Source organism: Lygodium microphyllum, chromosome 3 (assembly GCF_053477565.2).
Source record: "Lygodium microphyllum isolate KBCC chromosome 3, Lygodium_microphyllum_v1.1.10, whole genome shotgun sequence".
Classification (NCBI taxonomy): domain Eukaryota; kingdom Viridiplantae; phylum Streptophyta; class Polypodiopsida; order Schizaeales; family Lygodiaceae; genus Lygodium; species Lygodium microphyllum.
The window spans coordinates 132530452-132556934 of record NC_141137.1 but is presented as its reverse complement, the minus strand read 5'-3'; positions in this window follow the sequence as shown (position 1 = coordinate 132556934).

Below are 26483 nucleotides of genomic sequence, written 5' to 3'. Positions count from 1 at the left end.
TTGCTCCAAAGTTAAATGTAATGCCGACTTAGTTAGTGCAACAAACAACTCATGAGAACCATGCAATGCCTCATAGGAATCCAAACTTTGAGGCTGCATATTGGACTACATTCCTGTCATGAACATATCTTGCTGATTTTCCTCATGAAGCAATTGATTGTCTTGAACTTCATGAGGCAATTTAGCGTCTTTAGGCTGCTTCATATGCTGCCTTTTTTGTAACTTCAAAACTTCTTTGGAGACTACTTCCCTAGCCTTTTCCTGATCTTCCCAATTAATCTTTTGCTTAGCTTTTGCCTTGGTGATAGCCAAAACTAATGTCTCATCCGGATGATCTTCCACAACTATGCAATTTAAGCAAACATAGCCCACTAGTGGATCTAAACCATGCATAGATACATTTGAGACACCCTTACCTAGCACCTCTTTCTGTAAAACTCCTTGAACTTGCTGGTTCAGTTGATGGATTATTTCCTGGCTCTCCATGATTTCTACAGGTAACTCAACAAGAACTACTGCTGCGGGTGCCGGTGGTTGTTGTCCACGGGGTAGTCCTGCCGGTTGCATTTCTTGTTGCTCCCCAGTCTCCATTCCCCTTTCAGCCCTATGGTGTACCCATAATTCACAGCTAGGTCATGACATGTGTCCCTACCTGCCACAGTAATAGCAAGGTCCTCTTTGCCTTTGCTAAATATTATTCCACTGTTGTGGGGCTGGTCATTACCCCATTGCTTAGGTGGTTGACCCTTTCTTCAAAAACCTCTAAATCCTCTATGTTGTACCATGTCTGGCACAATTTGATTTACCGGTGCCACTAGGGGTGTTATATGTTACCTTGCATTCCTCACTACTAGATTATACTAGCATTCTCTAGCTTCATGGACAACTTTCTGGGAGATTGAGCATAACTTTTCCTTCCTTGAAGAGGCCATTACTCCCATATCCAAGAGTTGTTTCTTTATCTTATTTTCTAGCTTCTTCTCCAAAGTTGTCTTATCTCCTTTGTCCTTCCCCTTCGACTTATCTTTAGGAGAACTTTTATCCTTCTTAGATTTCTTTTTGTGTCGTCTTTGTCTCCTTTTGCTATTTTCATTGTCTGAATCACTTGATTCAGAATCTGTCTTAGAGTCTGATGAGGTATTCTCATCATCCACAATATCATCCGAATCAGAATCATCAGTCTCAGAACAACCTAAAGAATCTCGGTTACTCTTCTTCTTGGATTTGCTCATGCCAAGCCTTTTTTCCACTCTTTGTGTCGCTTCAACCAATGCATCAATGGTATTATTGTTCCCCACCTCTGCATTAGCAATAGCACCTGCAATACCCTTATCCAACCCCTTAACAAAGTATGAATATTGTAAATCCAATGAAGGCCCATCCTGTTGATTCAACCTATTCACTAGCTTTTTAAAATTTTGGGCATAATCCTGCACTAACATGTTCCTCTGCTTAATTTGCTTCAACTTTTTAAGCACATATTGAGCAGTCTTACATTTCCTAAACCTGCTTAGAAAAGAATTTTTAAGATTATCATATGTTGTAAAATGTCCAGCATCATAAGTACTGTACCAATCCATAGCTTTACCCTTAAAGGTTGCTGCAAATTGTTGTAATTTAACTTGGTCCCCAAACATATTATTGAAGCCACTTGCCACCCACCTTGTCTCAAACTGTGCAACATGACAATCTGGATCCTCCTTCTTTTGCCACGAAAACTTTGATGCCCTAACTTTAGGGTTGAGTGGTGGGTTGGGATTCATGGCTTTAGGCTTTCTCTTCTTTAGTGAAGGTAAGGGATTAAAAGTAAGAGACTTCTTTGCTGTGATAACCCTACTCCTCAATAGGACAATACTCCCCAGCACCAAATGCTGCAATCTCTCTACAGCTCTATCAGGAGGAGTTGCAAAATACTCCAATTTAGGTATTCCATTATCATCTTCAATGGGACTTGGAGGAGATTCATTCGATGTAGCAAGAGAATGATATAATGTAATGGCACCAGCAAAGGTACCAATATCCTAGACCTCGTCCCTAAACAAGGAAAGCACCTCTTCATCCAGGATGGGATTTCCTCCTGATTCACTATCTTCATTTTGCCCTGACCCCCATTGTTGCCCTACGAATACTTCTCTGAATTCCCTGGATTTACTTCAGGTTAAAATAACATTTGATGGATACAGGTAATTCTCTGACATAAATGCAAAGATACCAAAGTAAATCTTTAATCTGCATCATGCTGCTTCAAGCAATCTACCAATGCTCCAAGAAGCAACTAGATTATCCAATACATATCATCAGAGATAAGTATCATGCATGTGCTTTAACATAAGAAAACAACATAACAAGACTTTAATAAGCTTGTCTCTAGGTTTTCACTACTACTCCCAACCAGATTCTGCTTAATACAAAGAATTGCTTCATTCAAGCAACTGCTGCTTCGTGCAGCAACTATTGCTTCATGTAGCAAATTCAAATTTCTAGCCTCAAACTGATTCATTTTCAATTGTACCTTCCACCACATGATCAGAGAAATGCATGACACAATCTATATGTAGAAAACCCTTTGAACTGTATACAAAAAATTAGGTTTCCTTGCCAAGAACAATGTCATTTTTGAGTGGTGAACGTTCGAATGGTAGTAGTGGGCCAAATGGCCAAACACACGAGAGTCGAGGGCTGATTCTAGGGTTCGGCCCCAGAATCGCCATCACTCAGACGAGCCAAACACATCACGATTTTTGCAGATACAATGACAAATCGATCCAACCGTACGATTTTGGTCACTAGATGTAGCACGCACCTCCAGATCAAAGATACCTCCAGATCAAATATATGGACAGAGAGGAAGAGTTGTATATATCTATAATGCGCAAAAAACTCCTGGGTAAAGGGATCGATCCAACGTGGGCAAAAAATGATGCTAGGAGGCATATTTCACGGTGGATTCCGTGAGGTTTTACGGTGGATTCCGTAAACTTTGATGACCGGGGCTCATATACAAAGTGGATTCTTTGTGTGAGAAGTTGATGGGGACGCCTGTCCTTTTCGGGCGTTTCATTAATTTAGTGTGTACATGGGTGATTCCATAGCGGGTGATTCCGCAAAATGCATATTAAATTAATAAACATTTATGAGTTTAGAGTGTGCACTCGTAATAAATTAAGGTTAGGATTTATTTCTAACCAGTTGATTTATTTATGTAGCTGAAGACTACTAGGTATTCACTTTTGTCGGTTTAATTGTATTATTTTACTAACGATTGTGAATGCTTCAGTTGATGTGTAGAGATAGCAACAGTGGCGGAGGAAAGCATTGGAGGATAGCGAGTATTCGATTTATGGATTATATTTTGATAGGTGTCACGCCTATATTTTGTCATGCCTATTTATTGAGGCATCGATTATTTATTATTATTTTGTATGCGCATGGGCGCACGGTTATGTTATTTCTATTTGGACATTGTATTGGGCGTGCCAGACTCTTTGGGCACCGTCCATTAGCTTTATTCTTATTTTTGTGTTAAAGCAAACTCAAAAGCTAAAAGTTTGCTATTTTATAAATTCGGCTATTATTTGAGCATGAAGATGAAATATACATAAAACGCATGCTTTGTGGAGCACTCACACAATGCATGGGGGGAGATTGCACCCAATTGGTCTCTTGCTCTTGTCGTTCATGCTTTTTACCTTGTAATTTGTGCAAAAAGTAGAGCTCCATTGTTCTTGGGGACCTTCCGGCATTCACTACATGAGCATACAGCATCCGATCTGCACAACAGTGGTATCAGAGCGAAGCTGAGATCAAGAGCTTCTGATCGCTACCCATCTCGTGCAAAGGTGGAGCTCCTTGAACGATCGGGCTCTACGGTCAATCTCGTCGCGAACCGTCGATACAGGCAGACTTCTGGCGATCAAGAACCCTTGTTTCCATCATTGGATCGCGAAGGACCGGGCTACAGAGGCGGAGGACCACTCTTACATCCTCATATACAAGTCATCAAAAACCAGTGAGAAAACCTCCATAGCTAATAAGCTTAAAAGCTTTTCCTTTTAATAAGCTTAATATTAAAGCTTATAAGCTTTAAAGAAGCTTAAAAGCTTCAAAATCATTCCGCGAGGTATCAGAGGACGTCGCGGATTTTTCGGCGGCGTAAAAAAAAACGCCCCCCCCCCGCCCCCCCCCACAATTTCATGATTTTTTTAAAGCTAAGCTTAAAAGCTTAGTTACCTAAGTTACAAGTCATATAAGCCTCTCAGATCCAGCAAGTACTGCAAGTCTACAAAGTTCAGATTCAGCAAGTCTCTCAAGTCTAAATTCTGCAAGTCAGATAAATCGATTAAGTTCTGCAAGTCTGCAAGTCTGCAAGTCACATAAGTCTGAAACTCTGCAAGTCAGACTAGTCAACTGGAGGCAGAACTGACTTGTGCTCAAAAATCCTAGAAGGAATGTTCCTGCGCAGAAACTCCGAACTACAAAGTTGTTCATTGGAAGGTACTCTACCCATACGCAGGTTTGCTGAAGCATTTTCAGCATACGAGAAAGGATAAAACACAGAATTTCTAAAGATTGAGAAAGCCATACCCAAAAACACATAAGCCTTGTATTCCCGAACTTGAGCTACGCTCATTCCGCTAACTTGATTTTAAGTGAGAAAGGTCTTTTGAGTTTTGCAAGATGATGGAACCACATATGGATGATCTTATGGCTGAAGGCGACTTACCTGAACCTACGATGGAGCAAAAGATGGACTTAATCATGATGCAATTGGAAGAAGAACCAAGGGCTAGGCAAGCATTGCAAGTTCAACTGGCAAATTTACAAAGAGCGTCTACCGACAAAGAAGAACCTCAAGCTGAAGATCTTATTCGATGTACCATCGACGCAACTCTTGAAGCTCAAACCATCCGCAAGGAATCAAAGATAAGTAAAAGAAGTTTCAAATTCCGTACTTTCAATGGCATACGAGAAGGAAAAACTATTCTAGCATTCATTAGTCAGTTTGACGACTATTTCCATGAGGAAACCTATGCAGAAAAAGATAAAATCAAGTGTGTCACTAATCATTTAGTAGACAGAGCATCTCTTTGGTGGACTGTAGTACGCAAGAGCATAGATTGTCTTGCTACTTGGGAGGATTTCAAGAAGAAGTTCATGCAAAATTTCCTTCCTCCACAATTTCATGAGAAAGCTATTAAGCAATGGGATCTTCTTCAGCAATGGGATCGTGAGCCTATTCCTCAGTATACAAAGCGTTTTTGGAATACATTACTCCAGCTACGCATGCTTGAAGACGTACCTGAAGCAACACATAAGCGCAAATATATGTCTGGACTCCTTGGGCATTATTACGCTGAAGTTAACATGTTCAAGCCTGCTACTCTTGAAGACGCCATTTCACTAGCTCACGAGACTGAAGATAAGTAACGAGGTAGAGACAGACGTCCACCGTAATTCCAAGCCAATGGTAATTATGGATCTAAGCAATTCAATTCCAATTTTAGAAGATTTAATCCAGGTCGTTTCTCTTCATCATCTTTCTGTAAAAATTGGGCAAAACCACTCGCTTTACCATCCAATGTCAATCAAAATTCCAAGCCTATTCCACAGCCAAACCCTAATGTCCCTAGACTTCCCACCATTGCAAACAATGTAACCAAAGCCAAGCCAATAGTATGCTATAAATGCCACCAGCCTAGACATCTAGCAGCAAATTGTCATTCAAAGAAGCCACCTGCCCATATCAACTACCTTGGAGCAATGGACGAAGACGAACATGAAGATATGCCTGATTTCACAGAAGATGAGGACGACACTACTACTACTTTGGATACTTTGCCAGGTATGCCAACTCCACATTCTTTATTGACTATGAAATGTTTGGTGCATGGAAAGGAAAAGATTATTTTACATGATGACGGTAGCACTCATGATTTTATTTCAGCAAAATTAGTAAAAGAATTGAAGTTACAGACTGTACCTATGCATTACCGCATCAAAGCTGCATTCTTAGACACTAGGTATAATGGTACACAGGAAGTGCGTGACTTAGAGATTCAAATTGGTCAATACACTGAAAGAAGAAATTTCCTAGTTGATCCATTACAGTCGAGTGACATTATTTTAGGTATGCCTTGGCGTCATCAGCATAACCCAGATATAGACTATTCCACACATTCAATGAATATTAACTTTCAAGGAAAATCTATTACATTATATGGTATGCATGCATCTAATGTTTTTCCACTGCTTTCGTATACTCAAGCTAAACGTGCATTACGCAAGAGTAGTAAATCCTATCTCATTTGGATGAATGAACTGCAAGTAAAAGATAATCATATGCCCCCTAGGCATAAAGAATTTCTTGCATATTTTAAGGACTGTTTTGCAGAAGACCTACCACCTGGTTTACCTCCTTCACGTCCAGAAGACCATAAGATATATTTGATCCCTGGCACACAACCACCTTGCAAAGCACCATATAGACATAACCAGATAGAGCAAAAAGAAATTCAGAGTCAAGTTGAGGAATTACTAAATAGAGGATTGATTAGACCTAGTAGTTCTCCATTTGATGCACCTGTTCTATTAGTCAAGAAAAAGAATAATACCTATCGTATGTGCATTAACTATCGAGCTTTAAATAAGATCACTGTAAAGAATAGGTATCCTATTCCTAGAGTTGATGACCTTATGGACAAACTACAAGGATCTGCTATATTTAGTAAAATAGACCTTAAGTCTGGTTATCATAGGTGAGACTAGATACGTCAGACATATTCAAGACTGCATTTAGGACACAGTTTGGTCATTATGAATTTTTAGTGATGCCATTTGGATTGACTAATGCACCTGCTATGTTTAGTAGAATGATGAACCGTATATTTTTGAAATATCAGTATTGTGTAATTGTCTTCTTTGATGATATTTTGGTGTTTAGTCAAAATGAGAAAGAACATTACGAGCATTTGTCATTGGTTTTCTAATTATTAAAAGATAATCAATTGTATGCAAACCCTGAAAAGAGTGAATTCTTTTAAAACAGAAATTGAGTATTTAGGTCATATTGTATCATCTGATGGAATTAAAGTTGATCCTGAGAAAATAGATGCAATATTGAATTGGCCTGTACCTAAAAACGTGCATGAGTTACGCTCATTCCTTGGTCTTGCTAGTTTCTATAGGAAGTTTGTACGTAATTTTTCATTACTTGCTTTACCACTGACCAAACTTCTGAAGAAAGGTATTGTCTATCATCGGTCCGAAAATCAACAGAAATCCTTTGACTTATTAAAACATGCATTAACCCATGCCCCTGTCCTAAAGTTGCCTGATTTTAATAGACCATTCTTTCTAGTAGTGACCGATGCTAGTGGATCAGGAATAGGAGCTGTACTTATGCAAGACAATCATCCTATAGCCTATTCTAGTTGTAAGCTGAAACCTTCTGAATTGAAATATTCCACATATGACAAAGAACTATTAGCAGTTGTACAAGCATTAAGACAGTGGAAACACTACTTAATGGGTTTAGAATTTATGATTAAGACCGATCAGCAAAGTATTAGACATTTACTTAGCCAACCCCAAATCTCTGACCGTCATATCAAATGGGCCTCTTTTATTCAAAGTTTTCATCCTGTCATTCAATACCAACTCGGAAAAGAAAATGTAGTGGCTGATGCATTAAGTAGAAGACCTGCTATTCATAACATTTCTGTTATATCTTTTGATTCTTTGATTGCTATGAAAGATACTTATCATCAGGATATTACTTTTCATGCTGATTGGAATAAATTAGTTCAAAATAACTTGATTCCTATTGATTCATTATCCTATAATGATGCATTTATGTTTTATGAAAAGAGATTGTGTGTTACAATTCCATTCCGATCTTTTGTTTTGAATGAGATTCATTGTCCTCCCTATCAAGGTCATAGAGGTATCATATCTACTTTACGTACGTTAACTGAAGATTTTTATTGGCCACATATGGACATTGATGTATCTAACTTTGTTTCTGAATGTTTGATTTGTCAAAGAGTTAAGAGACATCATGGTAAACAGTATGGATTACTTATGCCTTTATCTATTTCATCTAAGCTTTGGGAACAAATTTCTATGGATTTTATTACTAGTTTACCTAATTTTAAATCTAACCATGATATGATTTGGACAGTCGTAGATAGATTTAGTAAATAAGCATATTTCATTCCATGTAAGAAAACTTTAACAGCATCACAAGCAGCACAATTGTTTTTGAAAACTGTTTTTACTAACCATGGATTGCCAAAAGTTATTATTTCAGATCGTGATTCTAGATTTTGTAACAACTTTTGGATTACTCTGTTTGCTAACCTAGGCACAAAGATTGATTTCTCATCTGCATTTCATCCTGAAACTAATGGATAAATAGAAGCCACTAATAGCACTATTCTAGATATCTTACGTGCATATACTATTTCTAAACCACAGACATGGGACACATATTTACATTTATTATAGTTTGCATATAACAATACACCACACACATCTACAAAGAAAGCACCGTTTGAAGTGATTTATGGATATAGATTATCTACACCTGTTGCATCTTTGTCAAATAGAATTCAAAGTGCTGATGATATTGCTAGTATGCATAATACTATTTTTGATGAGGTTAAAAATATGATTGCCAAAGCCCAGCAATCATATACCAAACAAGCCAACAAGAAAAGACAAGCAATGAATTTCAAAGTTGATGACTATGTTTGGTTGAGAATAAAAAAACGTAGACTACAAAGTGTAGATAGACACCCAGTTGTCAAATTACCCCCTAGATTCTATGGACCATTTAGGATCATTCATAAAATTAATGACAATGCATTCAAGTTAGAATTACCACCTCACTGGAAAATTCACAACACATTTCACATTAGTTTAATGAGACCTTTTAGAGGCCAATTACCTGTACATCCTGTTTATGAAAACCCACATTTATTAGAGGAAGAGACTGAAATACTTGAACCACAAGCTATCATAGACACTGACTTTATGACCACTAGAATTGGCCGGAGATATTCTAGATATCTAGTTAAATTTAAGAACCATCCTGTAGAGGAAGCACAATGGATGCACACTAGAGACTTGAATGCTTTCCCCACTCTGTTAACTCCACATTGAGCTAATAGCAATTGAGGTCAATTGCTATCCCACCCCGGGGGTATGATGCCAGGAGGCATATTTCACGGTGGATTCCGTGCCACGGTGGATTTCGTGAGGTTTTACGGTGGATTCTGTAAACTTTGATGACCGGGGCTCATACACAAAGTGGATTCTTTGTGCGAGAAGTTGATGGGGATGCCTGTCCTTTTCGGGCGTTTCATTAATTTAGCATAGCAGGTGATTCTGCAAAATGCATATCAAATTAATAAACGTTTATGAGTTTAGAGTGCGCACTCGTAATAAATTAAGGTTAGGATTTATTTCTAACTAGTTGATTTATTTATGTAGCTGAAGACTACTAGGTATTCACTTTTGTCAGTTTAATTGTATTATTTTACTAACGATTGTGAATGCTTCAGTTGATGTGTAGAGATAGCAACAGTGGCGGAGGAAAGCATTGGAGGATAGCGAGTATTCGATTTATGGATTATATTTTGATAGGCGTCACGCCTATATTTTGTCATGCCTATTTATTGAGGCATCGATTATTTATTATTATTTTGCATGCACATGGGCGCACGGTTATGTTATTTCTATTTGGATATTGTATTGGGCATGCCAGACTCTTTGGGCACCGTCCATTAGCTTTATTCTTATTTTTGTGTTAAAGCAAACTCAAAAGCTAAAAGCTTGCTATTTTGTAAATTGGGCTATTATTTGATCATGAAGATGAAATATACATAAAATACATGCTTTGTGGAGCGCTCACACAATGCATGGGGGGAGATTGCACCCAATTGGTCTCTTGCTCTTGTCGTTCATGCTTTTTACCTTGTAATTTGTGCAAAAAGTAGAGTTCCATTGTTCTTGGGGACCTTCTGGCATTCACTACGTGAGCATACAGCAACCGATCTGCGCACCAAAAAACTTCTAGGTAAAGGGATGGATCCAATGCGGGCAATGGCTCTCTCTCTCTCTCTCTCTCTCTCTCTCTCTCTCTCTCTCTCTCTCTCTCTCTCTCTCTCTCTCTCTCTCTCTCTCTCAATGCTATAGTTGCAAATGAGCTCTCCCTTGGCCTCTTGGGTTATAAACCCTTCCCGACTAAGGCTTGATCCTTCCCCGCCTCTCCAATCACTCTCTTAGTGACATAAATCCATTCACGCACTCTTTTTTCTCCTTTTTTCCTTGATTTGTGCTCTGTTTGGGTTTTTTTTACAATAGAAACCACCCTAAAGCTTTTCGCTTCGATTTCTCGATATCCTACCTACTCTAAATGCAACAAAAATCAAAAGTAAAGTACTAAAATGATATATCATACTTGCCTAATCATCAAAAACACAAAATACTTACTTTCTTCGAAGATTAAACTCCCAAATCTCCTACCTACAAAGAGCACCGGGGATGAACCCTACTTCAATGCTTGATTTGAAGTGCACTAGTGCTCAAGCTTGAATCCGTTGGTCTAAGCAACAGAACCAAAATGTAGAGGCGAGCTCTGCCAAGACCCACGGACTACTTATTATTTGAGCATTTCATGTGAGAACCTATGGCTATCTCTCACCTAGCCAATGCACCTTCGATCCTACCGGGGTGATGTAGTGAGCTTACCTCGATGCCCAAATGAGTTGCCTCCTCCCTCAAGCACACCGGTAGCTCCACGATTCTCGTGATGTAAGCTCAAGCATCCTCAAGCCTCCACCTCTAAGCTCCATCCTCCATAGTTGCGAATGAGATGAGAGAAGAGAAGAGAAGAGAAGAAGAAGAGAGGAGATGATGGAGAGCTTCACCTCCAAGATCCCTCACCCTCACACCCTCTCTCAAGCACCCACAAGCAAGCAAAGAGAAGAGAAGAAGACGAGCCCACCTTTGCCACACACCAAATAATGAATTTCTCTATTCACTTTTTGGCTTTTATACATAACCCTAAATCCCTTGCAGGTGGTCATTACTTTTTTCCATGATCGGCCATTGTGGCAAGGTCCTCTTTTCCATCTCCTTCCATTTACCTTATCTCTTCACCTATGCCTACCTACATTTTACAATTTGCAGCACAGGAGGGAGCCTAGCGCTCTTTTGCAATAGTTTTAGGGGCGCCTTGCATTTAAAAATGTGCTTTTGCCTTTGGCTTGATTTTTTAGGCCGCCCTTGCGCTTTTAGTTGTTCTCCATCCTGCTTCTTTCATTGCATTTGCATTCTTGACTTTTTTTTCTTCCGTCTCAAATTGGGGTTAACAGAGTTGGAAGAGGAGAGGATCGACCCTAGTGAAGAACATAATGCATGCTAATGTGCAAGGTAAGAATGCTTGATTTGGTTGAAGCTCTTAAATAGATAAGAGTTTCGCCCAATGTTCCATTCTTGCAATTGAAAGGCATGAAATTTTGGTTTCAATTATTATCAGGACTACATATGACATTGACCATTAAAGTGCATGCTCTCTTTGCTACGCAACCAAACAAGAGATTGCACTTCGAAATAGTGCACAAAGGGGATTAGTAAGAGTGGCAAATCAAGAGGGTATTGACTAGTGCACCTTGGTGTTTTCTTTTATTATTCGTAATGGTAGATTTGGGTTTAGGTAGGAGTAAAGAGAATGAATCTGAAAAAGAAACCAAAACATCATAACATTTAGAAAAAGTTTAAATTTTAAGGTATTTTGACTCTTGTGTGAAAAGGAAAAAACAATGATTTTTGAGTGGCACTTTTATATTCTGAGAAGAAGGAAAATAAAAGCCAGGCACTCTATTTCATTTTGCTTTTTGTATTGAAAAGAGGAAAAATAGGGTAGTAGAAGGAAATATAAGAAAGGAGTTAGGATTGTTACTCACAGTAGGAGGAGAAGGAAGAGAGTCTATCAAGGGCAACACCATCATTGTCTTCATGCTGCTCAATGTAAGGTATGACTTGAATTCCCTATTATCTTCTTGTATAGTTCTAAGCAGCCTTGGCTATGGTTTCATTTTGTTTTGGGTGGGCCATGGAGCCTCATGTCATCTCCAACTAGTAAATATGTTTCTTGTATTATTTAAGGTACCCCAAGCCCTTATAATATAGATCAAGACTATGTTACTTGCAAATACATAATTGCTACTTAAAATTTTATCCTTAGCTTTTATTATAGTAGATGGCATCATGTTGGTAGTAGTCTAGTTGCTTTGGATCAGAATCTTGAGAATCTTAGCAAAGATCTTATGTGGATCTTGATGTTTGGCTCAATGAGGACATTATTACAATACTAAAGATTAGATTATCATGTATACTACATCAAGTGAGGCTAGATTTATAGAATGAAGATATCAAATTGCTATGTTCATTCTCATTCAAACTTAACAAAAAATGAGTAAGTTTGTATATCAAGTCATATATATATATATTTATATATATGATTCCACTTCTTGAATGGTAAATATCTATGCTAATTTTTTTGTAGATATCAAAGAGAAGAGAGGGAAAGATACAATGTAAGGATATTGAAGAAAATATATCTTTACTTTCAATATAAATACAAGTTCAAATATTACAGCAAATTTATATATGCTATCTTCATGATCTATATACATGAGGTTGTATAAGACAATACACAAAGGCTGTTTCTTTTTGTGAGGAATATCCTTTTTAGGAGTTCTTTTGCTCTTCTTTGATACGCTAGTTGCCTTAGGTGTTGAGGGACCCTCCTTCTTTACTTCAACACTCTCTACCTCCTCCTCTACTCCCTCCTTATTTGTGGTCTCCTTGTCTACTTGTTATTCTTATATGCAATACTCTACACACCAAACATGCTCATTATTGTAACAATCATTGGAAAATTGTTACACATTTGAAATAAAGGAATGTTAGTTTAGTGCTATTTTGCAATGTACTCTCTTTTGAGTGAAACAATATTGTAAAATTAAATATCTTTCATATTACCTTGATAAATTTGTCATCATTAAGATAAATAAACTTGACCAATCTCTTGACATTTACAATTACCCTTCAACCACAAGCATGACTATCATCTTGATGAAGGCTCTACAAATAACAACATAAACCAAAACTATACAACTTATTTGTGGTAGTTTATAGAATCAAGTACCTTGATGTATTTGATAAAAAACTTATCACAACTTGTCTATATTCCATTTGTGCAAGTAGATCAGAAGGCATAGGAGCCTTTTTTGTAGAACTTCAATTAATCCTTTTGTAGCTCTATATAAAAAATAAATAAAATTTAGAGTACTTATAATAGATAAAGGTTCAAATGATCAGAAAGCCTTGCGATAATTCAACTTACATCTTAGTATTTCTATGTATTCCCTTCAGGGAATTGATAAAAAAACTTTGCTTATCTACACTCTTTATGGCAATCATGCTCCAATGAGATCTTAAAATAATCACAGTTAAATAATTGAGTATAATAAACTCTTTTGAAAGTTTTAAAAAAAAAACAAAAAATTACTTTTCATAATATTGAATCATAATAAGCTCTAAGGTATCAAAATCAATTCTTGTGAGCCAATGGTCAAATGCATTTGGTTCAAGACTTAGCCTCATGTAGTGGGAGATTAAAGGATTAAGAATCTCAACCTTTTGCTGTATATCAAAAGGAAGTTCATGCATCACACACATAGTAAAAGCAATAAAATAGTGAGTATATGGAAACAAAATTATTGATAGAAAAATATCATTCTTCAGAACAAACAAATTTAGATATGTTATACCTCAATCCAACAAGAAGAATGGAGTTATTTACTTCTCTTCTCTTATCCTCAAGAATTTGCATATATTTTGAGTCCAAAAAATATAACATAATTTCCCTTGCCTACATCACCAAGCAAGAAGCAATATATACTAAAACGTATTAAGGTAACCCTCTCAAGCATAGTCCTAGTTACTCTACTTCCTTTTCTTCTGCTTTCTTTCTATTATGCTCCCTTTATTCCTCCACTTGTTCCTTTGTAGCCTTTTTCTCCTTCTTATGTTGTCTTGTGTCTCTCTCATGTGTGACATCCTCCACTTTAGGACTTGTGACCTCCTTCTTCCTATATGGTGGCACATTATATGTCTTCTCATCTGTAAGAAGAATTGGCTCCAAAACATTAGCGAATCTATATCTCAATCTTCGTAGGATAATCATATACTTATCCATAAGTCTAACCCTTATGTGCTTAGACAATGAAATGTATGCATTCTAGAAAAATTCAATCAAAAAGTCCTCTATAGCCTCTTGGATGCAAATAAGGTCACTCTTTGTCCACCTAAAGCTATTGAGACTATTTTTGTCACATATCTCCCTAACCACTCTCTGGAAAAATAGCTTTAGAACTGCATTATTAAGAGCTTTCATTGCCTTTCTAATTTTCCTAAGACATCTTACACCTTGTGAAAATCTCCTTTTATAAATTTTCGGTGGCTTAGATGGCTTAAAGTACTGATGGATCTTCTTAGCAATGTCCCTAGGATCAACTTTTTGCTTCCTTATACAGTAGCCTTAGTTCTAACCATAGCTCAATAAAATCAACTAAAAAAACATGATAATAAAAATAGTTAACTAGCAATTTGAATAATAACAAATAAAACATGAAAATCAATGAATCCAACAACATGATCTATATGTCATGTTTCATGAGACAGATAATAGAGACCAAACACAAAATATATGAAATGCAAAAAATGACAAGTGAACCAATGAACCTTGTAACCAAATTCATGTTTCACATGATAGAGCTTCAAAGTATGCACAAATCACTCGGATTGCGAAGCTTTTTCCATCAAAGATGGTGATTAGAGAGAAAATGTATGAAACATGAGTTCAATACAGTGGAATTGGAAACCATGCAATAGCTCTTGCATTTTATATGATCTCATAATCTTCAAACCAATTACGACCTTCATCTAACAATTGAAATTTCAGAATTTGGAGTTTCAGGGTTGAGTCACTTATTCATTGGATAATATATCCAAGCCCCAATTTTTTGAGGAATCGTTGAGGATCCTCTCTCTTCTTCCCATAAAATTCAGGAAAAGAACTGGCCATCGGAGAACAATCTTCAAGCAAACAATCAATCCACAAAATCACACACAAAGTCAACTTATTCGGGCACTCCTCAATAGGGGAACCAAAAAAAGAGATGTTACGCTAGCGGTGATCGAGACAAGCATCGCCCATTACCTGATAACTAGACATTAGGGAGTGCCCGTTAACATAATTGACTTTGTTGATGAACAACACAAACACAAAAAAAGTTAATGTTTTACAAACATCACACAAGCTACACACGAAACCAAATGACACACAATGCCTCTTTGTAGCTCGAAAACAACAAAAACACAATCCAGGTAGTAGAGCATCACACACTTTGCACAATGTTCGAAAACACAAACTTTGAAAAAAATATTTTGTACTATATTCAAGTACCTTAAAAAAACATTGATACAACTCTTGGTACTTCAGTATCCAAGTTCTCAATCTCTTCGATTGGCAAGACAAAGCTCCACACTCGCATGTGCGACCCTCCACACTCTCCTCACACAAGTTTCAATTTGAATTCAAGTAGGGCCAAGCTTTACAACTACTCCCTCTTCTCTTATATAGTTTTTTCTTCTCTCCTCCACACGTTGGGTTTTTCTCAAACCTTTTTAAGCTTTTAGCTTCCCAAAAAGCATAAGCTGAAAAGCCTTAAGGCTTCTGAAAAGTACACGTGTTTTGCTTTTAATAAAAGCATAAGGCTTTTATCTCGTAAATAAGGCTTGACAAATCCTTCTTCTTTTTTTTTCTTTCGTTGTCCAAATAACTATAAATCTTTTGTTATTGTTTGCCACCCTGCGTTTTGGAAATGCCGCCGAATCTGCCCGCTGAATTTGAGAAAAATATCACCATCATGCTAATCTCTATTATCCACTTCGTTTGTGGTATCCTGTCATCCTAGCATTTTGATACACGAGCAAATCTACGACGAAGAATTCTTCCTTCAGCTCTTCCTTAATTTGTTGGTTGTGTCTAGCATCGCTTTCCTTTCTGAAACACTAGTGTGTACATGCACCCTTCCATATCTCAACCATTCGAAAGTCATCTGATGGCATTATGCCATAAATGATTACTTGTAGTTCTCGTCACCTTCCGATGATGCTTTCGTCCTCCTTTCCACGATAGAAAAATGACTCTTCCACATCCTTGTGATTCTTGAAAATGATTTACATCATCTTCCCATTCTTGAGAATTGTAGGATCAAATGCCATTAACCTCCTTCGTCATTCGGATCGGTTTCCACCTCATAGGTTTCTTTCAAAACAAGGCTTCTAAGTTCTTTTCGTGAAGCATTGGAATATCTAGAACTTGTAGTCTTCAAACCCCACCCAACTCTTTCCTTCATGTAAATTAGGATTTTAATGAGCTGCAAAACTCTTAATGCTCCACAATCTCACTTTGATCTTCAAAGTGATAGCCATGAGAACCTATTTTTTTCAAAAAATTTCATCAAGTTCAAATAGTAACTCCTCCAAGTTATTACATTCTGACTAAGCATGAGAACTTTAGTATTTCTTACTTTCCCTTTGGCATTATAATCTTCCACACCAGTTTTAGCTTTAATTGAAGAAGTCTCCTCCAAGATCAAAAGTTTCGGCTCACATGAACTCCCCCTCTTGAGTCCTCAAAGACTGATGTTTTCCTCGTATGTACCTAATTTTTCAAGCAATGTGTCCTAAAGAATATGCTTTGAAAAATGTACACCGTGCTCAATCATTCAATATGAATTGAAGAAGACATGCAAAGACGAACCATGCTATGCAGTCAAATAAGTGATGTTTCCACATGAAAATACGAATGCTTTGAAGAATTGTGCCTAGCCTATCTACATGTGCTCGTGCGTCTCGGAAAATGCAAATACAATTCCTTGACTTAATTACAATCCTTACTCTCAATACTCAATAAGAAGAAATATTGTACTTTGCTCCTCCCTCCCAAATCTCACTGTCGCTCAAAAAAATGATGATCCTCAAGATGTTGACCAGATAAAAACAACCATCTGATAATTGATGGCATCCTTTGCGACCCTCAAACTCACCCAACCACCTTTCCCACTCAACCAGAGGTTCCTAATTCGGAGATGAATATTCCCAACTCTTGTGCATGCAAGAAACTGTGCGTGCTCAATGTAAAGGTGCTCTCTCAGGTGCGCGTGCATCTAAGATTTACTGCATGTAGCTGCAACAGGCCTCATGCCGTGCTAGTGCTCAATGATGGTGCAAAATGTACATCAACCCAACCCTTGGCATGCATGTTTTGATAAATTCAAGAGATGACCCCCAAGTGCAGTGCATCAAACAAGTGCAGTGAAGTGCTCTTGAACCCAAAATCCTCATGATGTGCAAAAGTCTCGGCAAGAAAACATATATGTTTCACAATGCTCAGTAGCTATCAACAAACTCTAGCTTCAACCTGTCCAAAAAAGTACCAAACGCGACCAAGGCTATCAAGTTTCCACACTAAAAAACCTTAAAAAAAAGACAAAAACAAATACTAAGCTAGACAAACACAGAAAAGCTAACTACGAAACATCAAAACAAGCAATCATGCAAGAAACTGTGCCAGCAAAAATCCAACCTAGCTACAGATTTTCTAGGGGTTTTCAGTTTTCAAAAAAATGCTTGGCATCGTTTTATCCCATCAATAGGTCTATCAAAGTGCTTGTGAATGTATCATGTATGAAACACAACTTTAGCACTATTCTTGACTCTTGCATGCTTATTAAATCATGTTGCTTACATCAGGCCTCTGTTTCATGACAAAAAAACTGATTTTGATCACATGTGATCGTATATCATTGGAATTTTTGGTTTGCCAAGGTGTTGTATAAAATATGTTATTTTGGTATTTGGTGCCTGCTACTAAACTCGCATTTCATATGTCAAGGATTAGGTTTTTGGTATACAATTTGATTATTCAAAATTTTTTGCCTGTTAGGGGTATGCTTTCATATTTTATACCCTTAAGCTTAACGATAGGCCTGGAACTAATGAGCATCATTCTAGAACCCTTGATCAAGAGACACAATCACCCTTGTATTAATAGGACCACTCACTTGTGCACATCACATTCATGTGTGGGCACGATCGTGTAGGGTGAACCACTGCACCAATTTGGTATACCATCATAGCATCTTGGGTTTAGGCCAACCACAGATCTAACATAGAGCCTTTTGAGTGCAATCTTGCCCATCCATTCTTAGTACCTCTTAGATCCATAAGCACCACATAATGTATGGAACACACAAAACCCATGCCTTAGTCACATTGTGTAGTAATTCATTGCATCATCAATAGTCACACTCAGAAGATTTGATACCTCAAGTCAATGATCAAGGGGCATTAACACTTTGGTGGTGTAAGCTTACCATTCGACTTCTAAAACAAGAAGAGAACCTTAGGGTATCACTAGTTGAGCACATACATCTTCTCGTGAAGCTCGATTAAAGGTCATTTGCAATAAGAGCCTCAATTGCCACCTTTGCACCCATGAGAAGGACATCATTTCACCCTATCAACTTGCCTTGATGACATTATATAAAGTGCATGCATGTCTCACCATGAGATACTCACATTGCAAATAGAGATTCCATACTCAAGGCACTTTGTATCCTTTGAAGAAAGGCTGAGCACACATTACAACATTTTCTAGGAGCTCTACATCACCGCTATTGCACTTAGAACACCATAGACAAGCTTAAGCCAGAGGAAGTAATTGTAACGTGCCCACTTGTCCGCTTGCAGGACACGTCTTAGTAGCCCATCGAGAGGAGGGTCTAGAAGGCTCCGCCTAGCACTCACAGGGAATGACACAGGGTTTGCAATCTTTGCCCCGAGCGAAAGTGTCCAGCAGTTCCCACTTGGGATCGACCTGAGGTCAAGGTTCCTTTCCTATCAGCAAGATCTCTAGGAAGAAGCTAGTGTCGAGCTCTAGTTGTACCACCTTTCGTAGGAACAACGGAGTCGGAGTGGTTTCAAACTGCACTTGGTTTATGGAGAATGGGAAACGAGAGGGATGCAAAGCTCAACCTCTCTGCCGTACAGCATAGCCCCATTCCTTTCCCCTAAAACAGAATAACCCGAAAATTCTATATCTACTGACACTAGATCTTCATTGTCTTATTATCTCATCATTTAAGAAAAGTTTCCAACTAACCGGGACCACCCTTCCATAGGACAGACCTAAATCATGTCCACCGCAGTTTTCTTTAGTTATCTAATTACCTAACACATTATGTTTTGACATGCAAAATTAGCTTCCTTAATTAAACAAATTAAACACGGGTTCTTTCACGTAACTTAGGCACTGACACAAAAACAATGCCAAGCAAGTTCCTTTTTCTCCAATAACTGCTCTTATTTATCAAAATCTTGGAATACATCCAATATCACCTCTGAAGGCTATCCCAGCAATCTACAGGATTTCTGCTTGAAGTTCCGCCCATTGACTAGTACACGGGTCTCCCATCTCGAGTCATGTCAGCCTCTTATACGGGATCCGGAGGCAAGGGATTTACAACCAGAGCCTCCCCTGGCACCCAAGCATCCTGCCGCTCCAAGCAGTACCCACGGAGAGACCTCTTGCGGCGGGTTAGGTCCATATACTCGGTGCGGCTATCAACCCCCTTGGATAGGGCCAGGCAGACAGTCAGAGGTAACTGTCCCTGCCTCTCCCTCCAGGCTTTCAACCTCAAGCATTAAGGGTTTTCCTTGAATTAGTTCCTTAAGTAGAGAGATCAAATAATGTACCTAAGTCAAAGCACGAATATTTTGGAGGTCGTTTGTATGACCGTCTGCTAAGGTGTAATTCCTTTTTTTTCGAATGCTCCCAGCATTCGATCTTGGGTCTTTTCACGTCTTGGTGAGAAAACAAGATTTCGTAAGAAAATGGTCTTGGTAAGATAACCTAATTTTGACTTGCCCTTTTCCCTTGGATTTTAACTTAGGGTATCTTAATCTCTAACTCAAGCATTAGCTGGTCAGTCAAGGCAACGGACACGCCTTATTCGCAACCCAATCAAGGGTCTTTTAATCTCTAATTCCAACCAAGCTCAGTTAACACACATGGCAACACATGATTCTTCATTTAGACTTTCAAGATGCAGTCTAGATTCATGTGATCCTTTCAATTCTCTTAGTGCTGTTCTATGCAGGATTTCCCAATCAACCTTAACCATCATGCACATTGTGTGTTTAGTATAGTTGTACCTCCTAAATGACTTTTATCTCTCTTTATTCTTGGCAATGAGTACTTAGTTCTAATGCTCCGGATCACATGTGATTTGCGTCTATGAAAGTCTAGGGTTTTCTCTAACAATGCAAGTGTATCTCATGAACAGAAATTAACATTTCATGTGTTTCTTTTAACCATGATTGCGAAATGTGAATTCTAAATGACTATTCATGCACTAAACTGGTTAAAAAAGCTATCATTTTATGTGAAGTAAGGCGATAACCTTGTCATTTTATGTGTGTAATAGCTATCATTTCATGCTTAAAATCTTATGCGAATTCCAAACTCTACCGTTTCACGCATGCATCTTAGTCCTTAGAGTAAATAGAACCCTAAGACTCGTTCTTGTTCCATGCATGACATTGATGCTTTCATCCCTTCCACAAGAAATAATTCCTAATTAATTTTAAAGCTTAGAACATGGGCTTGATTCGTGTGTGCTACGTTGGTCGTTCCGCTCGCCCCTCCAGCATTATCGGTGGCTTTGATGCCTACGCTTCCCGAAACTTTCTTCTTGGGAGCCATTCGCCTCGAGGAGATTGGGCAGTCTAGACCTTAACGGTTTCGGGCTGACACGTTCGGTTGGGAAAGACCACTGGATGGGGTTCATTACCGAGAGAGTGGTTTGGGTGACTTGTAGCGGCTACTCTCTTTCTCTCTCTTCTTCTTCTTTTTCTCATCTCCTCCTTTCTCTCTCTCTTCTTCTTTTTTTTCTTACTCTCCTACTCTCTCTCCCTCTCCCACCTCTTTTCTCCTCCTTCCTCTCTTTCTCTTCTTCTTCTCTTCTTCTACTACGTCTCTCCTCTCTCCCTCTACCTCTTCTTCTTCTTCTTCTACCTCTCTCCTTCTACTTCTCTCCCCTTCTTCTCTTCTCTTTCTCTTTCCTTATCCTCTCCTTCTCCTTCTCTCCTTCCCCTTCTCTCCCTCTTCTTTTCTTCTCTCTTCCACTCCTTCTTTTCTCTCCTTCTCCTTCTCTCCCTCTTCTTTACTCTCCCACTCCTTCTTTTCCTCTCTCCTTCTCCTTCTCTCCCTCTTCTTTTCTCTCCTCACTCCTTCTTCTTCTATCTCCTCACTCCTCTCCCACTACTTCCCTTTTCTCTACCACTCCTTCTCTCCTTCTCCTTCTCTCTCCCTCTTCCTCCTCTTCTCTCTCTTCCTTCTTTCTCTTTTCTCCTTCTCCTTCTCTCTCTCTTCTTCTCTTCTCTTCCCCACTCCTTCTTCTTCCCTCTCCTTACTTCTTCTATCTCTTCTACTTCCTTTCTTCTTTGCTCCTCCTCACGGGGCCCCTCCACAGCTGGTGATCAGGGGGAGGGTGGTTATGGTCGTAGTCCAGTGCTGTTTCAGCAGCACAGCGGGTGACCAGAGGGGGGTGGTGCCTAGAGTCGAAGGTCCAGGGCCATTTCAGCAGCACGAACGGGGGGAAAAACGCCCAATCAGAGGGCCCAGTAGCGCCGCTAGCGAGGAGAGGGGAACAACCCTTAACTAACAGGGGGGAAAGGACTTCGATCAAACGGCCAGGGGGTGGTACAATAGCTGACCGGGGGGTGACGTGATGACGTAGCCTGCTCTCTCTCTCTCTTTGCCAGGGGAGGGGAGAAGCCTCCCCTTATATAGGGGAGGGGAGGATGTAGGTGGCATGGCCACCCCTCCGCCTAGAGGTTGCATGCCTCCCCCCCCATCATCCACCACTCCCACTCTCTCTCCCCCTCCCCCGATTGTTGTCGGCGGGGAGAGAGGGGGGAGTAAGAAATTTTGAACTAGTGATTTAAAAATTTTCATTTTCTTTTAAAATATTAGGGGAGGGTTCCTATGGCCCATTACATTCTCTCCCCCTTAAAGGAATTGAGATATCATTATCTCGAGAGGACCTGGGGTATTGTTGGTTGAGAGTATCTTTGTCCATCCAGGTGGCATCCTCTTCGGGATAATCTTTCCACCGGACGAGGTATTCTCTCAAGGTCCTTGACCTCAAATGCCTCTCCCTAACATCTAGGACTCTATCAGGCCGTAGCTCAAGGACTCCTTGGCTAGGCATTACAACTTGATGATCATCAAATACATGATTTTGATTAGGTAGATACTTTTTCAATAGGCTAACATGGAATACATTATGAACCTTTAGGGTTGTGGGCAACTATAGTCTATAAGCATTAGGTCCTAGGCACTTAGTGATCTTATAAGGTCCACAATACCTTGGACTTAGCTTCTTGTACTCTCCCAAGGACAGTGAACTCATTTTAGGGCATATGCGGATGAAGAACATATCACCTTCAACGAAGAATCTGTCTTGTCGTTTCAAGTCCGTGTAATCCTTTTGTCTATCCTTGGTGGCTTGGATGTCTTGTCTTATTGATGCGGGCACCTATAGTCCGTAAGCATTAGGTCCTAGGCACTTAGTGATCTTATAAGGTCCACAATAATTTGGACTTAGCTTCTTGTACTCTCCCAAGGACAGTGAATGCATTTTAGGGCATACGTGGATGAAGAACATATCACCTTCAACGAAGGATCTGTCTTGCCATTTCAAGTCCGCGTAAGCCTTCTATCTATCCTTGGTGGCTTCGACGTCTTGTCTTATTGATTTGATTTGGTCATCCATGTCTTCCAGCATCTTCCTCAAAGCTTCTACCCTCATGGTTGGATCCACTTTTTGGTAAGAAGCATACAATGCTTAAAAAGGGGTCATCTGAATACTTTATTGGTAAGAAGTATTGTAGGCAAACTCAACCAGTGGCAAATATTGAATCCACTTTTTGGGTTCACGACAGCAGTATGCCCTAAGCATATCTTCAATGACTTGGTTGACTCGTTCCGTTTGACCATCAGTTTGGGGATGGTAAGCTGTACGAAACAGAGTTGAGTCCTAATGGCCTCGAAGATAGCCCTCCAAAAGTGTGATGTGAAGAGAGAGTCACGATCACTAATGATTCTTATGGGTAACCCATGCAGTTTGAATATTTCCTTGATGAATAATCTCGCGATGTCTGAGGCTTGATAGTTTGTCTTGACAGGAATGAGATGTGCAATCTTGGTGAGCATATCTACTACAACCATAATAGAGTTGTATCCTCCCTGAACTTGGGGTAGGCCAACAACAAAGTCCATACTAATGAATTCCCATTTCATTTGGAGAATGCCAAGTGGTTGCAATTTCCCTGGCATTTTGACATGTTTTGCCTTAATGCGTTGACAAGACAAACATTCCGTGACATATTTGAGAACATCACCCTTGAGCCTATCCCAATAATAGCTCTTCCTGACCGCATTAAGGGTCTTGGCATAGCCAGGATGTCCTGAGAAAGGGGGATCATGGGCTTCCCAAAGTATCTTCTGCTTGAGAGATTGGCTTGTGGGGATACATAATCTTGTCCTAAAGTAGACAAGTCCACTAGTGACATAGAATTCTTGATACTTCGTTTTTAGCTTCGGGTCTTGATCCTTGATGGGGATCTCCCTTAGAAATTTCTGATAGACTGGGTCATGACATGACTCTTCTCTATAGCTAGCTCAAGAATTGGGTTGTTTGGCATTGATACCTTTGTGGCTAGAGATCTTGCTGTTGATGGATCTTGAAAAATAAGAGAATTCAGAAATGCCTTGCGACTGAGTGCATCGGCAATTATATTCTCTTTTCCAGGCCTATATTTGATTTCGAAGTCATATTCTTCCAGCACTTCCATCCATCGACGTTGCCTCATGTTGAGCTCATGCTGGGTGAAGATCCATTTAAGACTCTTGTGGTCCGTCACTAAGGAAAATTTATTACCTAGTGGGTAATGTCTCCAAAGTTTGAGAGCATGGATGACAGCCAAGAGCTCCAGATCGTGGGTAGCATAATTCTTTTCATGGCTCTTCAATTTCCTTGAAGAATATGCTATGGGATGACCTTCTTGCATAAGCATACATCCTAAGGCAAGTGCGATAGCATCAGTTTACCACTTCAAACTTAATAAGATCAGGAAGTTTCAGGATGGGTGCTGATACTAAGCTTTGCTTTAGATTGTCAAAGTTGGTCTGTTCGGTAGGTGACCATACAATTGCTACTTGCTTCTTTAGTAGATCAGTCAGAGGAGCTGCAATCAAAGCATAATCTTTTATGAAGATCCTGTACCATCCTGTCAATCCAAGAAAGCTACGTATTTCTTTGACAGAAGTTGGTGTTGGCCATTCCAGAACGTCTCTGACCTTGGCTAGATCTACTGAAATTCCTTCTACTGATACAATGAATCCCAGATATTCAATCTGTCACTTGAAAAATGCACACTTCTTCTTCTTGGCATAAAGCTTGTGTGCTCTCATTGTTTCAAGAACAATGCGAAGCTGGGGTTCATGATCTTTTTCCTGTTTAGAGTAGACTAGGGTATCGTCAAAGAAGACGAGTACAAAGTCATCAAGATAGGGTCTAAAGATATCCTGCATTAACTTGTTGAAGGTAGCATGAGTATTTGTCAGCCCAAATGACATCACTAGGAATTCAAAGTGTCCATACCTTGTGCTGAATGCAGTCTTTGGGATATCTTCTTCCTTGATCCTTATCTAATAATATCCAGATCTCAGATCTATCTTAGAGAAGATCTTTGCACCTTGAAGATGGTCAAGTAGTTCATCTATTCTTGGAATGGGGTATTTTTTTTTAATGGTTGATTGATTCAACCCTTTGTAGTCAATGCATAGCCGAAGTGTTCGATCTTTCTTCCTTTGGAATAGTACTAGAGCTCCCCATGGTGAACTGCAAGGACGGATGTAGCCTTGGTCTAACAGTTGCTTGAGTTGCTCTTTTAGTTCAATAGCTTCCGGGATGGACATCCTATACGGTCTCTTTGTGACAAGTGTAGCTCCTGGTGCCAGCTTGATTTCGTGGTCGACTTCCCTTTGAGGAGGAAGTTCTGTCAGCTCTTTAGGAAATATGTCTGCGTATTCCTTTAACCATGAAGGTTCTTCCCTAGATTCCTGATTCTGATCTAGCTTATTCAGTTTAATCAGATAGACAAGTAGGCTCTTTCTAACTCCTTTTATTATCCGTGTTGCTTTTTCCAGCTCAATTTTTGGTTTACGAGCCTCTCCTTAAGTCATAACTAGTTTCCTTTCAAAATTTCAGAAGGAGACTTGGCCCTTTCCACAGTGGATGTGGGCATCATTGGGTATTAGCCAATCCATTCCGAGCAAACATTCATGGACACCTAGCTTCATTACCCTAAATCTCACTGAATTCGGCTTCCCACCAAGTAGGAATTTCACCTTAGCAGTTTGCCTAGTACAAGAGACCTCACGACCATTTGCCAATTCCACAAGTAAAGTAGGTGCGTCTATTGTGGCTATCCCTAGCCTTTTTGCACAGATGGGTGAAATGAAGGAATGTGTACTACCACAATAGATTAGGGTTTTGAAGCTTTTACCTTCATAATCCGATGGAGTTTGGATCACCGAGAATTGGCGATTCGGACCCTTCTTGTGAAGAGCGGCGTGAACCGTTTCCCTCTCAATGTCAACATCCATGGATGGATCTTCTTCATCGCTCAACTCCTTGTTGGAAAAATTGGAGGTTCACTCAACTCCGTTATGGGTGTTTATAGGTGGATTTAACCCAGCACAAAACTTTGACATCTGTTGTGTCATATCCATTTGTGGCGCATACTTTAAGAGAGAGACAAACTTTGAATAATATGCATCAAGGGATAGTCCGAGCTGATTCAATTCATAGAAATCATTTATCTTTTGTGTGCAGTAGGGAGGTGGCAGATATCTCCCTCGCACAGCTTCCTTAAGCTTCTCCCAAGTGACTGTCCCTTCCGAGACCGCTTGGTCTCTACACCATTGTTTCCACCAAAGTCTTGCTTCGCCTGTAAGCTTAAGTTTGGCGAGCATAGCTTGGTTAGCAAGTGCAGTTCATGCTGCCTCAAAATAGTCCTCCATGGACTCGATCCAGATCTCGGCATCGGCTTGAACAGTCCTCCCCCTGCCATCGAACTCAGATGGCTTGATTTGTTTGAGAAGGAACTTCTTCTCTTGAATCATAGATGTACTTAGTGTGGGAGTTGGACTTGGGACCTGCACTTGGGGTTGCACCTAGGCAATAAGATTCTTTATGTTAAAAACTTATCAA